This window comes from Mytilus galloprovincialis, chromosome 5, assembly GCF_965363235.1.
Source record: "Mytilus galloprovincialis chromosome 5, xbMytGall1.hap1.1, whole genome shotgun sequence".
Taxonomy (NCBI): domain Eukaryota; kingdom Metazoa; phylum Mollusca; class Bivalvia; order Mytilida; family Mytilidae; genus Mytilus; species Mytilus galloprovincialis.
The window spans coordinates 87977466-87993041 of record NC_134842.1 but is presented as its reverse complement, the minus strand read 5'-3'; the positions used below and the strand labels follow the sequence as shown (position 1 = coordinate 87993041).

Here is a 15576-nt window from a genome sequence, read left to right as displayed (position 1 = left end):
TGAAACATGAAAACATTACATTGTTCAAAAAATACAAATATAACCCTTTTGAACAGAAACCAAATTTTGACAGAAAGAAACAACATCTTATATATAAATTAAAACAATTTTAGTACACTCAACAATAATGTTGGGTTGCTGTCCTATTAACATATAATCCACATCTCCTTTTACTCCTGTGCATAATGTGAACAAAACAATGATGTAACTAAACATGTAAATGTATGTACAAACTAGCATGTTAACTTTAAATAATTAGATTTCCAAATTTAAACCTTAAAAATACATGTATTCCAGCCCTGAGAACAATTTAGATTTCGCCTGCATGGTTAACATTGTAATGTAAACAAAATTGGTTAATTTAAATTTTAATTTATTTTTACTTATTTTTTAATTATGACAATAATTATGAGAGTGACAGAGTATAGTATCATGCATGGCAATACATAGTCCCCTCTTGGTTAAAATTTCATTATACTGGAACAAAATTCTATACTTAATTTAATCTTTAGCTTGGCAAGATGTAACATAATAAAAATCAAGACAATATCTACAAGTATAATAAAAGAGTTGTGGAAACTGATTATTTGGAATGTTTGAGTGAATCAGACCGGAATAAGATTTGTTCTTGATCTGTAACCTGTCATTATAAAACTAAATACGTGTACTTGTAACAATTATCCAAAAAAAAAAGTTGAAAACTGATTATCTGGGTGAATTTTCTAAGTACAAGGACCATTACTCGGCACAATATTATCAGACCATAACAAAATTCTAACTTGATCTCTAACTTGTCATGGAAACACTATAAACCAATTATAAAATCAATATCTTCAAAAAAGAATAAATAATGTGCGGAAACCTGAATATTTGAATGAATTTATTAAGTCTACTCTTTTGACCATAACTCTGGACAAAATCATTGATTCAGAACAAAATTCTAATTTGATCTCTAATGATGAAAATAGATACCAAATATCAAATCAATATTTTCAAGCCAAAAGAAAAAAAAAGGGTAGAAAACTGATTTCCCGAACTGAAGGACATACAGACAGACAGACAGACAGACAGACAGACAGACAGACAGAGTTCAATTTAAAAAAAAATCAATATAAACTCATTTAACATGGTTAAAAAGAATTTTTTTTTTTTTAAATGATGGGTAATTTTTTAAACAAAAAGTGTAAATTTTGACAATTGAAAACGAGGGATTATTAGCAGATCGTTATAAAAATAATAAGGAGATGTGGTATGATTGCCAATGAGACAACTATCCACCAAAGTTCAAATGAAGTGCATGTTAGCAATTTGGCAACCATTTGGCCTTCAACAATGAGAAAAACCCATACTCATACAGAATAGTTGGTTATAACGAAATCCTCGACATGAACAATTGATGTCAACTGAGAAAACTAACAGCATATTTTCATATCAAAACAACCAGTATATACATGATATATATTGACAGACAAGAACCAATGACAACCACTGTTTCTGTTAATTTCATACGAACAATAAGGAACAATTTAGAGCTTGACATGCATTGTAGATGATACATGTACTTATACTACACCAGTTATTGTAATCAGCATGTTGATAATACATATGAAGGATATTTTTGATTTGGGAAACTTTTGTCATTAGGTTGCTGACTTTTATACCCCTATTTATTTATTTTATGTACTTGGTTGTAACTTGCTTCAGCCCTATTTGTACAAAAAAATCTTGCAACATTATTGATCCAAAATGATACTGATATGTAATGCCTAATATTGGGTTTTGGTACCTATGTCATGTATGTTTGCAATGTAAGAGACACATGAGCGCATGTTGCTGTTTCAAAAATGAAAGTTCAATATATAACTTCTCAATGCCATATCAGACAGACAGATGGACTTACAGGTAAAGTTATACCATAATAACTCCCATAAACAGGCATAGACAAAAGTATTGCCTATTGGAAATGTATTTACAATGTAAATTTACATATATTATTATATATATATTATATTTTGCCAGATTTTTTAAATTTTTGTTTAAATTATTTTTTGACTTGTTAAGTTTGCAAGCGCACACCAAACAGTGACAGGATAGTCAACCTTACATGTATGTAAAGTCACTTAGTGGTAGAAGTAGAAGTAGAAGTAAAAACATATTAATGTACATACATGATCGTATATATATTTTTGTCACTAAATATCTAGCGACTGCATGCATAGGCGGATTTAGGGTGGGGTCCTCCCTTTCGTGGAAAAAAAATGGTTGATTATATAGGGAATCACTGAAGCATGACTGGAGCAATCCCCCTTAGGTCAGTCAGTGCGCCCCCTTAGGAAACGTCCTAGATCCGCCACTGGCATGGACTATCTATACCAACAAAGTATAGACTGTCCCTGGTGATTGTTACACAGGATATACCACCCTGGGATAGATTTTCTTAATTTAGTTTGTCAGAGACTCTGGACTCGGAATCCCAAACTGTTACAGCTGCAGTTAAACAAAAAATGTTAAATTTCATAAATACTATAGACATTTCATCACAGGCCCCGGCCTATAGCCAGGAATTTCCAAGGGGAGGTTACATGGACTTGCAATAGTCATCCAGGAGGAGGGGGATAGGGTGACTTTCGTACAAATCCCTCGAACCCCCTGGCTAGAATTGGTATATATTGGCACACCCTTCTTAAGTTCTTTATATTAGATATGCACAGTGATTCATTTGTTATATTTTATATATTATTATTTACCTGCTATACATGCTGTTTGCATCTGCTCAGTTTTCTATACGGAAGTTCAAAACCTTCTTTAAACTTGACGTTCGTTGTGGTCATAATAGCAACAGCAAACTAAATGCCTTCTCCGCTTAGCCTCATAATCTCTCGATGTCAGCTCTACTTTTCTGTTATCTCTCATTATCTGACACCTGAGACTACTATAACATAAACATGTGACTTGAACTTGGCTAGTAATTGACATATACAAAATACGGCATTAAAGAGAGCACCCTTTAAGTGTGCAAAAAAATAGAAAATGCTTTATAAATGCATAATTTAATATGATCTTTTAAATATATTTCCACAATATAAATGGCTAGAAACCCAATAGAACTAATTTGGTGACTTTTAAAGTACTTTCAAATAAACATATATTTGAAGGAATTTTTGACTTATTTTATCCAATTATGCAAAAATACTAAAAATAGACTCAATTCAGAGAAGTTGCATGATTTTCTGTGAGACAAGCTCCTTATACTCCGATAGAAAACACATACTTCAGACAAATGATCGTAAGAAAATACATTGCAATAAGCAGCTTCATCGCAACATATTGCTCCCTGCTTAGCTGATAGACATCTACTGTGTAAAAGGGGAGTTTGGTGAACTGCTATTGTTCCTCTATGGAGACAGTTAGTGTACATTTTTGCGTGTTGTGCCAAAACAAGAGAGACAAAGTGTATAATTGCGATACAATATACGATATGTAACATTTAGTCTTAAGTCTAGGTGCATTTAAATTCAAAATCGTTATCAGGAAAATGCTGCAATACTAAATTTAAATAGTGGAATTCAATATTTAAACAACAAAAACATTGGTTAGTCTTGCTTTAAATATTTTTTTAATATGCATATTACATAATTATGAGACGTAATCCATAGTCGTAACTGCTAATGATTTCATTGTCCAACGCCATTAATATGCAACCACTATTTTCCAATTGGACACTTTTTAGAATCATAAGAAGAACAGCGTTTCAACGAAAATAAAACCAGACAGAACCTTTTAATAGGTAAACTGAATGCTATGAGTTTGACTGTTCTTCTGGTATCTTTCGCCCTTTTTTGAAGCAAAAACAATTACCCTTGCGATATTTTTTAGTTTTTTATACAGATTGTCAATGCAAAGGTATACATTACACAATTTCAAGAGGTGTGACTAAGTTCCGACTCTGCTCTCTAGCAAGAATACTGCAAAGGTGGTGAAAAGTATATATTCATTTCAGACACACAACTTTACCGGACAATAATAGTTTCCAGATTTGCTACCATAACAACCGTAGTACAAATTGGGAGTCGTCATTGAACTTTTGATAATAATTCATATTTGTTCTTAATGTCAACGTATGTTTTATGAATCATTATCAACAGTATTTGGAGGATTTTTAACGCCAACTTGGTATTATTTCATCTGGATATGTTTTCCATTTACAGCAAACAATTGCAAGTAAAATGTAGAACGAATGGTTTATAGTTAAGATTTATTTCATATGAAATTGCAGAGGCATTAAGAAGCTTTCCATAAATGAAATTCATATTTTATCTAATGTTCCTCTGTTATATTGATATAACAGCATATGATTATTAGGTTGGCATTTTTGGGATAGTCTTATAAAAAAAGCCAGAGTTATCTTAACTTACAAATTTGACATCATAATTTACTAATGATGAACATAAATATGATATTTACACAATCATGTGATTGGGGAGTTATTTTTTCCTCAATATATAAAAAATTACTTATGCATGTCAACATAGTCATGTAACAAATATAAAACCAGTCTGTTAAAAAGGAAAATAACAAAAATAACGAACCTCTGGAAAATCCAAAACGGAAAGGTCGTAATTAATGACAACACCTAAATCAAACAAATTGTGTCACAATCCTTATTACTTTAAAAACAAAAAAATATGAAACAAAACTGCATTTAGGCAAAGCACATTAGCCAAAATGGAAGGCAAGAAGGCAAAAATTTACCAGATCACAATAACACAACGACGGGATGTATAAGTAAAGAAAAAGTAAAATCACAAAATATCAAACGTCGAAGAATATTCAAAGTCCCTAATCAAAAACTCAAACACACCAAACGAATGGATAACAATTGCCACATTCCTGACTTGGTACTTTATTCCTAACTTGGTACAGGAATTGTATTATGTAGAAAATGGTGAATAACACTTGGTTTTATAAATAGCTCAGGTGTGTAGTCACGCATTTTCTTCTCTGTGGACTTTTGAAATATGTTAGCAACTGTGCAATAAAATTCATTTTACGATAGCTGAAGAGTAAAATAGCCTTCAAAGAGGGTTTATAGGAACATCAAGATTATGAAAAGTATATAACGTGGGCTACTTTCTGTACGACAGTCTGTTTTTTCATATCATTACAATACATTGGTCCGGCAATTATTGTAATGTTTTTTCCCCAACTTTTTATCGCACGAACTTTTTGATTTTATTTTACGAACCTTTTTTTTAGGGGCATATGTAACATTTGTATATCCCTTGTTTTGCAATCTGTTATGGTAAATAAATGCACAGTGTTGCTATTAAGAATATCCGCTATTCTGTTAAAAAAATAACAAGCTTTTTAAAAGACTATTATAAATTGATAGTATACAAATAAAGTAACTAAATAAGTAGAAAAAAATGAAGGGTCTGTGTGCTCGTTTTCAAAATATAAGCCATTGAAAATTTGGCGGGAAATAATTCTCTCTAGTTTTTCAAAAAACTATGTAAAAATAACAAGAATTTTATAAAAGTTTGAAATATGGCCTTTTAAACTTCATGTAATAAAATTATGAAAAGAGGGGTTAGTGGGAAATTTTTTTTTAATGACTATACAACTACACACTGTGCGGGACAAATTTGCCATTCCGGTATCGGCAAATCTGACTTTGTCGGTTTACAAGATATCAAAAAAAAAATTTGCCCAGTGATAGATTATTGAAAAATTAAAAAAATGCCATATGTCCCAACTTGTCACTGTTGTCACTCTTGTCACTGCAGCTGATTAAAAGTACATTTCCCATGGGAAATTTGATAATTCCCATGGGAATATTAGAATTTCCCATGGGAACATTAGAAGTTCCCATGGGAAAAATTACTTTTCCCATGGGAAGTTTAGAGTTCCCATAGGAACTTTAAAGTTCCCATGGGAAAAGATGAATACAAAAAGTTCCCATGGGAACAAATTTTCTTCCCATGGGAACAATTTTTCTTCCCATGGGAACAATATTTCCTCCCATGGGAACAAATCTTCTTCCCATGGGAACAATTTTTCTTCCCATGGGAACAATTTTTTTTCATATAGGAACATTTTTTCTTCCCATGGGAACATACTATATTACAATACAAACATTATTTTCCATTTAAATTTTTTTCTTCAGAAAAATTACAATTTGTTGCAAATACTGGATATATGAGAATAAAAGAGAATATACTTCTGCCTTAGCTGGATGGAAAGCTGTAGGGCATAACACATTTTTGGAACCTTGTAAAACATCTCAGAAAAGCAGATTTGTCTCCGGGACAAGTTTGCAATTCCGCTGAGTGCAAAAGTTGTTCACCTTAATTTTTGGAGTTAAGTCAAAATGAAGTTGATAACTTGGTTGGTATTGGTTCCCTGATATTTGTCCTAAAATTGTTTGGCTCTAGCACCACTGTTAAAAAAGTTATGCCTCTTTTTTCAACAATTTCCTTAGAGGAATAGTTGTTTTCCTCAAGGGAAATCAAATTTCCCTAAAGGAAAAAGATTTTTTCTCAAAGGGAAATTGTTTTTTCAAGGGAAAAAGATTTCCTTCAAGACAACAAATTTCCTCTAATGAAATCATTGTTCTTCAAATTTCCTCTAAAGAAATTTCTGAACATCAAATTTCCCTTATTTGTTCTTGTTAAACATTTCTTCGCTATACCATGTAAACAAACAGTATGAATATAATTATTACAAGACTGTATAGTTGATGCAAATGATATTCAAAACTTTCATAAATGTTTGACTCAACATTTTAATGACATTGAAAATTGATAAAGTCTGACTGTTTAGATCTAGGTATTGTTCATACTTTTTATAAAATTTAACTATGATTTATAAAAAAAATTTGTAGCAAATGATTCTGTTTTCTTTGTAATTGTTTCAATGCAATACATTAATAAGCAACCAATTTGAATGTCATACCATTTGTGGTGTTCTAAAGAATTTGTTTATATATTTGCAGATTAAATAATAAAATATACACTTTTCGTGTTATTTTAAATTAAAATTTTCTTCTGTTTCAGCTTGTGTACAGTTTTCAATCCACTACGTAAGAATTCAGTGAATACATTATTCCATTCACTTTATAACATTTTCCTTCAATTCTAAGAGAAAACATTTTTGCAAATTGTTCTTCAATGATCTTCTTCCGTATATTTGATATGAGGGAGCGATATAAATGAGTGGATAAAACTGGTGTTCCTTTGTTCTGCATTCTCCTTTCTTTCGAATAATATATATAATATGTTGTTGCTTTTATGCAATAGTGTTTTTGTGTATCTATGATAGAACTCCATTTTGTTTATTGGCATTATCATGTGATAATGATGAAATTTCCTGTTTCTTTTTTGCAGGAAAGCACACATTCCAGTTCAAATTAATCCAATTATGCACTTTTTAAATAAATTTCAACTTTAAGTTTCCTCTTCAGTAATGACCTATTGATCATGAAAACCAAGATGTCTGATCACCTATAAATACACAAAATAAACAAATAAAATGTTATAAATGGAGAGAGAAACAGCAATAAATGTTTTTCATATGTATCTTTCTTTATTAAAATTCATTAAGTAAACTTGAACCTTGCGAAAAATAATTAGCTGTGATGTAAGACTAGAAAGTATAAAACGCAAAATAAAGTAGTCGCGAAAAATTAGTTGATTTACATTAGTCCAGTCTGTGTTTGCAGGAAATTTACATCATAGGTTGCCATATTCCTATTGTGCCTGTCCAAAGTTCAGAGCCTGTAGTTTTTGTAAGTTTAGTCTGACACTAAAATTTAGTGTTTGTTGTTGTTGTTGTTTCATACCGGTTATATTTATTTTTTGTAATTTATTTTGTAATAAACTAGGCAATTAGTTTTACAGTTTGGACATGTTGGATTGTTTCAATTTTTCATCTTTGGGTCTTTTATAGCTGCCTTCTTTGACTATAGGGTATGGATTTTCTCATTATTGAAGGTCGTCACAGGCCTACAATTGCTTTCTTAAAGTCATGATAGTTTTCATATTTAATATACCACATCTTTTAATTTTTATAGTAATCATGATTATCATCTTTCAAGTTCAACAACTTTAAAAAATAAATAAAAGTGGCCTTACCATTTAGGTTTAGTTTGCTTCTGCAAATTTTAAATTGCCTATCATTTCTGCTGTTTATAATTTCTCTGTATCTTCTATAGTTCTTGTCCTATACATAAAAGAGTAAAAGTTATTATTGAATGGCATCTTGCATCAATATTTTTTTTGCTGTTTAATGTACATGATGTATATTAATGTGTGTTTAATAAGACTGCACACGCTGAAATGTCTCGCCTTCTTTTACTAATCATTGATAATATGTTGATAGTCCTAAGTATAAAGCTTTATCACAACTGTCACATAAACTTAACATTAACCAAGATAAATAAATTAAGACTAATGAACCATGAGAATGAGGTCAATGTCAGATGAACCATGCCAGGCAGACATATACAGCTAACAAGGCTTCAATGCAACAATTATAGTTGACCTATTACTTATAGTATAAGAAAAATAGACCAAATCACAAAAACACTGATCAATGAACCGTGAAAATGAGATCAAGGTCAAATAAAACCTGTGCCACTGACATATAGATCAAAAAATATTTCTATACACCAAATACAGTTGACCTATGGCTTATAGTATTTAATAGATCAAGACCAAAACTCAAAAACTTAATTTTGACCACTGAACCATGAAAATGAGGTCAAGGTCAGATGACATCATCCCACTAGACATGTACACCTTACAATCATTTCATACAACAAATATAGTAGACCTATTGCATAAAGTATGAGAAAAACAGACCAAAACACAAAAACTTAACTATAACCACTGAACCATGAAAATTGTCATAAATAGCATAGACACCTCTTAGTTTTGAGAACAACATGCGTTAATTGTGCAAGTATAATCATTGATAAATCATGCACAAGATTGACTTTTTTTAAAAAGCCTATTTATTGAAATTTTCTGAAAATATTGCATGCATTTATTAATATGACCAATTTCAAGAAATGCGCAAAGATGTGAGATGATTTATATAATTGTAATTTCAGGAATTTACAGTAAAGGCTTTCATCCCCACTGCATTTTGCACTTTTCCCACGTCAGGAGCCAGAAGTTATGGCCTTTGTGACCTTTGTATGATTTTTATTTTAGTTTCTTTTTTAATATCAAAGAGTTTAATATGACGTCCATTATCACTCAACTAGTATACATTTTTGTTTAATGGCAAGCTAAAGCATGCCTCACAGGCAGGGATCCAGGAGGGTCTGAGGGTTGGACATGTTGGAACCCCCCTTTCTACATTGTTCTTTATTGGACGATCAATGCATTTGAATTTTAAAATTAACACCATTCGAACGTAAATATATTTCAAAATTAAGATGCTGCAATGTACAATCCCAGTAGAGCTGGGAAGATGGTATAAGTCATTCCAAAAGAAGAAAGGACATGCAATATGTGTTTAACTGCAATTGGCAATGAATTCCATTATTTATTTGAATGCAATTCTTTATTAGTTAAAAAATATCAGAAATCAGCATATTCCAGAGTACTATGTGAAATATCAGAATTAAGCAAAAATGAAAGGACTAACTGTCATTGACAAATATTAACTTATTATTTAAAAATGTGTCTATATTCATTTCAAAGTTAACTAAAATATTATAATGTTAAAATATTATAATATAAAGTAATTTTCCATATATTTTATTTCTAAGTTGTTTTATTTTTTTTTAATTGTATGTGATTGTATTTTGTAATTTACCTCTTGTTTCACATGTCAATGTGACGGAGTGTTTTTCAAATAAAGCATATTGTATTGTATTGTATTGAATGGGGACATGTAGTTGGACCCCCCCCCCCCCATTTGTCTTTGGTTAGGAACCCCTCCTCGGGTTGTGGGATTTTCTCGTTGCATTGAAGACCCATTGGTGCCCTTTGGCTGCTATCTGCTCTTTGGTCTTTTGATACATTCCCCATTTACATTTCGATTTTATATTCAGTTCTATTATAAATGTTAGACTTCTTGTTGATTTGGTTTCACATTTCGGCTTCGTCAGAGGAAAGCGTTCCAGAAATAAAATAGCCTTGCAAGACGTCATAATTATTTGGACTAGATTTTCACCACCATCAACATTGTAAAGCTTGTCTCACTGTGGAAGAAATGAGTTTGGCGCGTTTACAAAAATGTAATTGTCTGTGCTGAAAGGGGAGTGTGTGTGTGCATACCATTATTTAAATTTTCTAAACCTTCTTTTTCAATATTGTGTGCACAGGGGCGTAGCGACCGGTACGGCAGGTACGGCAGGCGCCGTACCAATAATTATCGTTGGTACGGCATGCCGTACCTAGAATTCATATTAAAAAAAACAAAAAACAAGGTTTTTGCACTGCAATAAAGAAAGCAAGTTTGTTTTTTACAGAAAATAAAAAAATTATACTGTTACGGTATGCAGTATAGTGTACATTTATCGATACCGGGTAACGTTCGACAACTCGTATGACTGGTATATGCGTTGTACGAGTAATCGACCATGACCCGGTATTAATTAAAGAACGGCATTGTTTTACTTATAACTAATCCCGGGTAATTAACCTAATCTCGCAAAAGATTTTGATAAATCATGGTTATAAACGAGCATAGCATCACAAATATGTAGCAGCATCTAGGGTAGATCTATACAGATTTCACAATATTAGTTAAAATGAATGACTTGTAAAAATACTACATATGGAAGAACTAAAGTTAGCAATTTCCAATGGAGACGTAAACTTTGTTAGGCAATTATTTGCCACAAAAATAGTCACTTTGCCCACAAAACAAAGTAAACATGAAACAATTATAATAGATGAGTTGTCCGAAATCTTGATTCCGGCCGACCTACCTGCAATAGAGACAAACCAACGATTTATAGCATTGAAGACGAAGGGTGATGGCAATTGCCTGTATAATGCAGCTTCCCAGTGTATTACAGGTAATAATGCATATTATAAGTAAACATTGATTATGGGGGGGGGGGGGCTTGCATTTCACTGTGTTCAGAGGCAGGTTATTTCTGTTCTGCCCCTCCACAAATTATTGACACAAAAACTGCCTCTCCCCTCGAAATCAACTAGTCATATCTATCGTAACTTTTGTTTATGCATATATATCAACTTGAGTTTAGATATTCAATCATAGAACTGAACTCAGTAGGCGATAATATACTTTTTTAATTGCGGCAGACCAGCGAAACGAACAAATTTTCTTTTGAAGTATTGAATGTTTGGGGTCAGAATGTTTATATTTATATGTGATTAGACATGAATGATTTGTTTTACCTCAATGTAGGCAAGAATATTATCACATATCCAAAATTTGCCAGCCTTCCTTTTCAATATGATTTGATTGTCCCCTTAAACTGCATATGTTTCTGTTTCTAGTCACCAGGTACGATGGGAATATAAACTAATTTAACTCGCAACATTCTGTATGATGTAGGTGCCTGCAATTCAGTGATTGTCGATTGTTATTTGTACATTTTTTTTCATAAATTAGACTTTAGTTAGTTTTCTCGTTTGAATTATCATTTTGGGCCTTTTATAGCTGGCTATGCGGCATGGGATTTGTTCCTAGCTTGTTGAAGGCCGTACGGTGACATAGAACAGTAAATTTCTGTGTTATTTGGTCTCTTGTGGAGAGTTGTCGCATTATCAATCACATTATTTTTTTTATATATTCAAACACACTTTACACTCATTTCTTAGCACTATACAACTATAAATCATTCGGGAAAATTTAAACGTAAAATGCATGAATATAAGCACATTAGCAGAGCACAGCACATCCTCAACTCCGCTGTTTAAATAATTCTTTTAAACAAATCACACGGAAAAAAGACTGACGGTAATTTTATCTTGTAATTCTCTTCTGATAGAAAAATTAACGAATTTATCGTCATTTAACAAAACGATAAAAACTAATTAAAAACAGTTTTTAAGCGCTTTGTAAAATCATTTTTATTGAAAAAAGACCAAATACGCAAAAGTTCCGTGAAGATATATATTTGTCGTAATGGGTACCGTGGTAGTGAAAAAAAGAGCTGAAAGTAAGCGTTCCGTAGAGCTTAAATCTGAAAGCACACTTTATGAATATACGCCGTAAAAGTTAATCCAGCAGTCTTATAGTCGATGAGCCAACCTTGCCTGTTTCTTTAAGAATAAAGGAACATAATCATAGACCAGCTATGGCCTCTTTGACTCATCATCATTTCTTAGTCTCTGTTTTATGGCTTGATTAATACAACGAAGTAACTTAACGCTATATGAAAATTTTGTTCTATTTTATTATCAAAACGCATCCAACTCTGCATTTCCTTCCCATAACCAACTTTTTCCTGAAACGTGTTTTCTGCATTTAATAAATGAAACCAACTTTATCCATATTTCTATAATTTTTTTTTTTTTTTTTTTTTTTTTTTTTTTTATATATAGATAATGAAACATTAGCCAGCGATTTGCGATATTTGTGTGCAGCTGAACTTTACGTGAATGCAAGTTTCTACGCTAATCTAGATGCCTTTGGTAATGATGGTGAATTTGGGATGTCTCTTACTGGATCAGCTGAAAATGTTCTAACTTCGACAAATGACAGGTACTTTTCAATAGATTCCTAAATTTTAACATAGACGTATTATGAGTGTGTTGGATTATCGACATGTGATATTTTGTACATGTTTTTGACAGACCTACCGACAGACCAACCGATCGACCGACCGACCGACCGACCGACCGACCGACAAACAGACAGACAGACAGACAGACAGACAGACAAACATAAATGATATTTTTTTTTATAAAAATCTATAGACAGCTTTTGAAATGTAAAAAGGTTTAAGTGCAAAAAATAAGTCAACTATGCATATTGCCATAACTTGAGATAATATTAACTGGACACAATTTCAGAGAATCAGCAATAAGCCATGAAGCACTGGAAACTTGCTGCATTATTCCTAGACCTAAGTGGAGTAGTTTGATTCACATTGCAGCCCTGGCAAGTGTACTCAAAAGACCAGTTTATTCTGTATATCCCAGTAATGTAAGTCTAAAAAGTAAAATCACAAAAATACTGAAAGGGAAATCCGTAATCGAATGACAAAATAAAAAAGCTCATACACATCAAACGAATGGATAACAACCGTAATATTCCTGAATTGATACAGACATTTTAGAAATGGTGGATTTAACCTGGTTTTATATAGATTGATAAACCTCTCACTTGCATGACAGTTGCATAAAATTCCACTGTCTCGACAACGATGTGTGAACTATACAGTATTCGTTTTTACTAATGTTTGAGAATGGCTTTCGTGTTAATTAGTTTGTATAATACATGAATGTTCCTGGATACACACATATAATATACTAGACAAAAGAAATATATATAAACTAGAAAAAAAATCATATAACATTTACGTTTTGCTTTTTGAGCAATCGTCATGACTCGTATAATAATATCAGATGCACGGGATTACCAAGCGGTAGCATGTATACACATATAACTTTTTTCACCTTTTCAACCTTCTTTGTTATATTTGTTTCCTTTTTTCAGACGGGATTTCCATACAGATATCTCTTCCATCAACAGTTTAATCCGAGAGATTGTGCACTATCGTCTGATCAACCAATTTATATCCTGTGGTCTGTTGATGGGGGTCTACCTAATGGTCCATTTACTCCAAATCATTTCGTATCGATTTGCCTTAGTAAGTATCAAATATAAGGTTGTTCCCCAAATGTTCGGCCGTCTTTTTGTTTTGTCCATCTCAATCTTTACAGAGGATAATTGTGAGGGCATTCCGGTGTATTGCTGTCGCCTAGATCTCAATTACGTAACTGTCGTGTTCGTTTTTTTACCGATCTATAAACATGATAAATACGCCGACATCACCGAGTGCAAACCAGCATTCCTTATCGCTTGTTATGAATTGGTTTCTTCAATAAATACTCATCAAATATTTTTTTATTTTAAGTAAAAAATATTTAATATCTATGCACACGTACAAATAATTGTGTGAACACATGCAGTAGAATATCTCAAGAAAGATTGCAATCTCCCATGCAGAATTATCGGTCCTTGCTCTCTCGTTTTGCGGAAAAATCTAAATGCAAACTCGAAAAGATTCGACCGTCACTGATGAGTCTTTTGTAGACGAAACGCGCGTCTGGCGTATATACAAATTTAGTCCTGGTATCTATGATGAGTTTATTCAAATTCCATCTTAAATGAAAATCGAATTAGTACAGAAGAGTGTCCACTATAACTTGCACTGCACTGTTGTTATTAAGTAGAATAGAAAGACATACAAACGGATGAACATTATAAATATACATGTAACTGTAATATGCAAATATTGATATAATAACCAGAGTATATACTGATTTGTATCACTACAAATAGTTATACGTTGGGGTTTGAATTCTCTGTCATTTATTTATCATCCACGCACGAACTTGTCTCAGAAAACAATTATAGCTGTACATTTACCACAGTTTTGGATATAGAGATATGATTTTTTTGTATGTAATGACTATTTAACTTTAAACCATCAAGACAATAATGTAGAAGAGCAGATGTCCTATACAAAAGGCGCAAATGTCCTATGGAAATTCTCAAACGTCCCGCGCCGGCACTGTGACCTATAATTAGTAATGTATGTGTAAACTTAAAAGTGGTCTCTAATACATAGCTGCACGTCTCATTGGCAATCAAACCTCATGATCAACTTCTATGTTATACTTTATTTAGGAACAAGTAACCCTGAAAATAAAACTCTCGCAGAAAAGAACAAGAAACGTACAGGAAATTTGACAGATTACTTCGCGGTAAGTTTACTAACAAAGTTTTAGTTATGGTTATTTGAAAAATAAATGTGATGTTGTTTATTGATTTATGTTAATTTCTCCTATTTCGCAATAAGTGTTTCAGTGAAACTTGAGCGTATTAGGTATTGCTAAGGTGAACTTAGGGTAGGTCTTTCTGTTTGACTGAGAAAATGTTTTGTTAATTCTTATATCAACCTAGGTGTACGCGTTCAAGTTTATTTGTGTTATTCTGTCATTCATATTTTATCAGGAATTTAAATGAAACCATGCAACACTTAAATATCTTCTAAGATTGCAACTTTTTGTCTAGACTAATTCTGGTTGGCTCATCTATGGAGTGTTGATATGCTCATGGAATTACCTTTGCTCGTTTGGACTTATGGGTCTTGTCATATTTTGAATGTTTTTGTCAACCAACTTTATTTAAAGATGTATATAAATATTTGTTGTAGCCAAAACGGACAAAAACCTGGAACCGTTCAGTCAGACGAAAATGCACCAGAAAAGGGGAAACCGCAGTCAGACGAAAATGCACCAGAAAAGGGGAAAACGCAGTCAGACGAAAATACGACAGAAAAGAGGGAGCCATTTACTTACTTAACTGATGAGCACAGGACGTCTTCGACTACTGCAACAGGCGCTGAATTAATTG

General features: G+C 32.3%; 2 long non-coding RNA genes across 2 annotated transcripts; one reads left to right on the top strand and one right to left on the bottom strand.

The window, feature by feature from the left end:
• Window positions 1-6759: 6759 nt before the first annotated feature.
• Window positions 6760-10326, bottom strand: LOC143076633 (uncharacterized). Its single transcript, XR_012978730.1, has 3 exons — window positions 10290-10326; window positions 8133-8220; window positions 6760-7502 (listed from the first exon to the last, which is right to left on the bottom strand). It is a non-coding gene; the product is annotated as an uncharacterized LOC143076633 (long non-coding RNA).
• A 2211-nt stretch (window positions 10327-12537) lies between these two features.
• LOC143074819 (uncharacterized) lies at window positions 12538-14924 on the top strand. Its single transcript, XR_012978105.1, has 4 exons — window positions 12538-12693; window positions 13005-13137; window positions 13651-13804; window positions 14848-14924. It is a non-coding gene; the product is annotated as an uncharacterized LOC143074819 (long non-coding RNA).
• The last annotated feature ends 652 nt before the right edge of the window (window positions 14925-15576 follow it).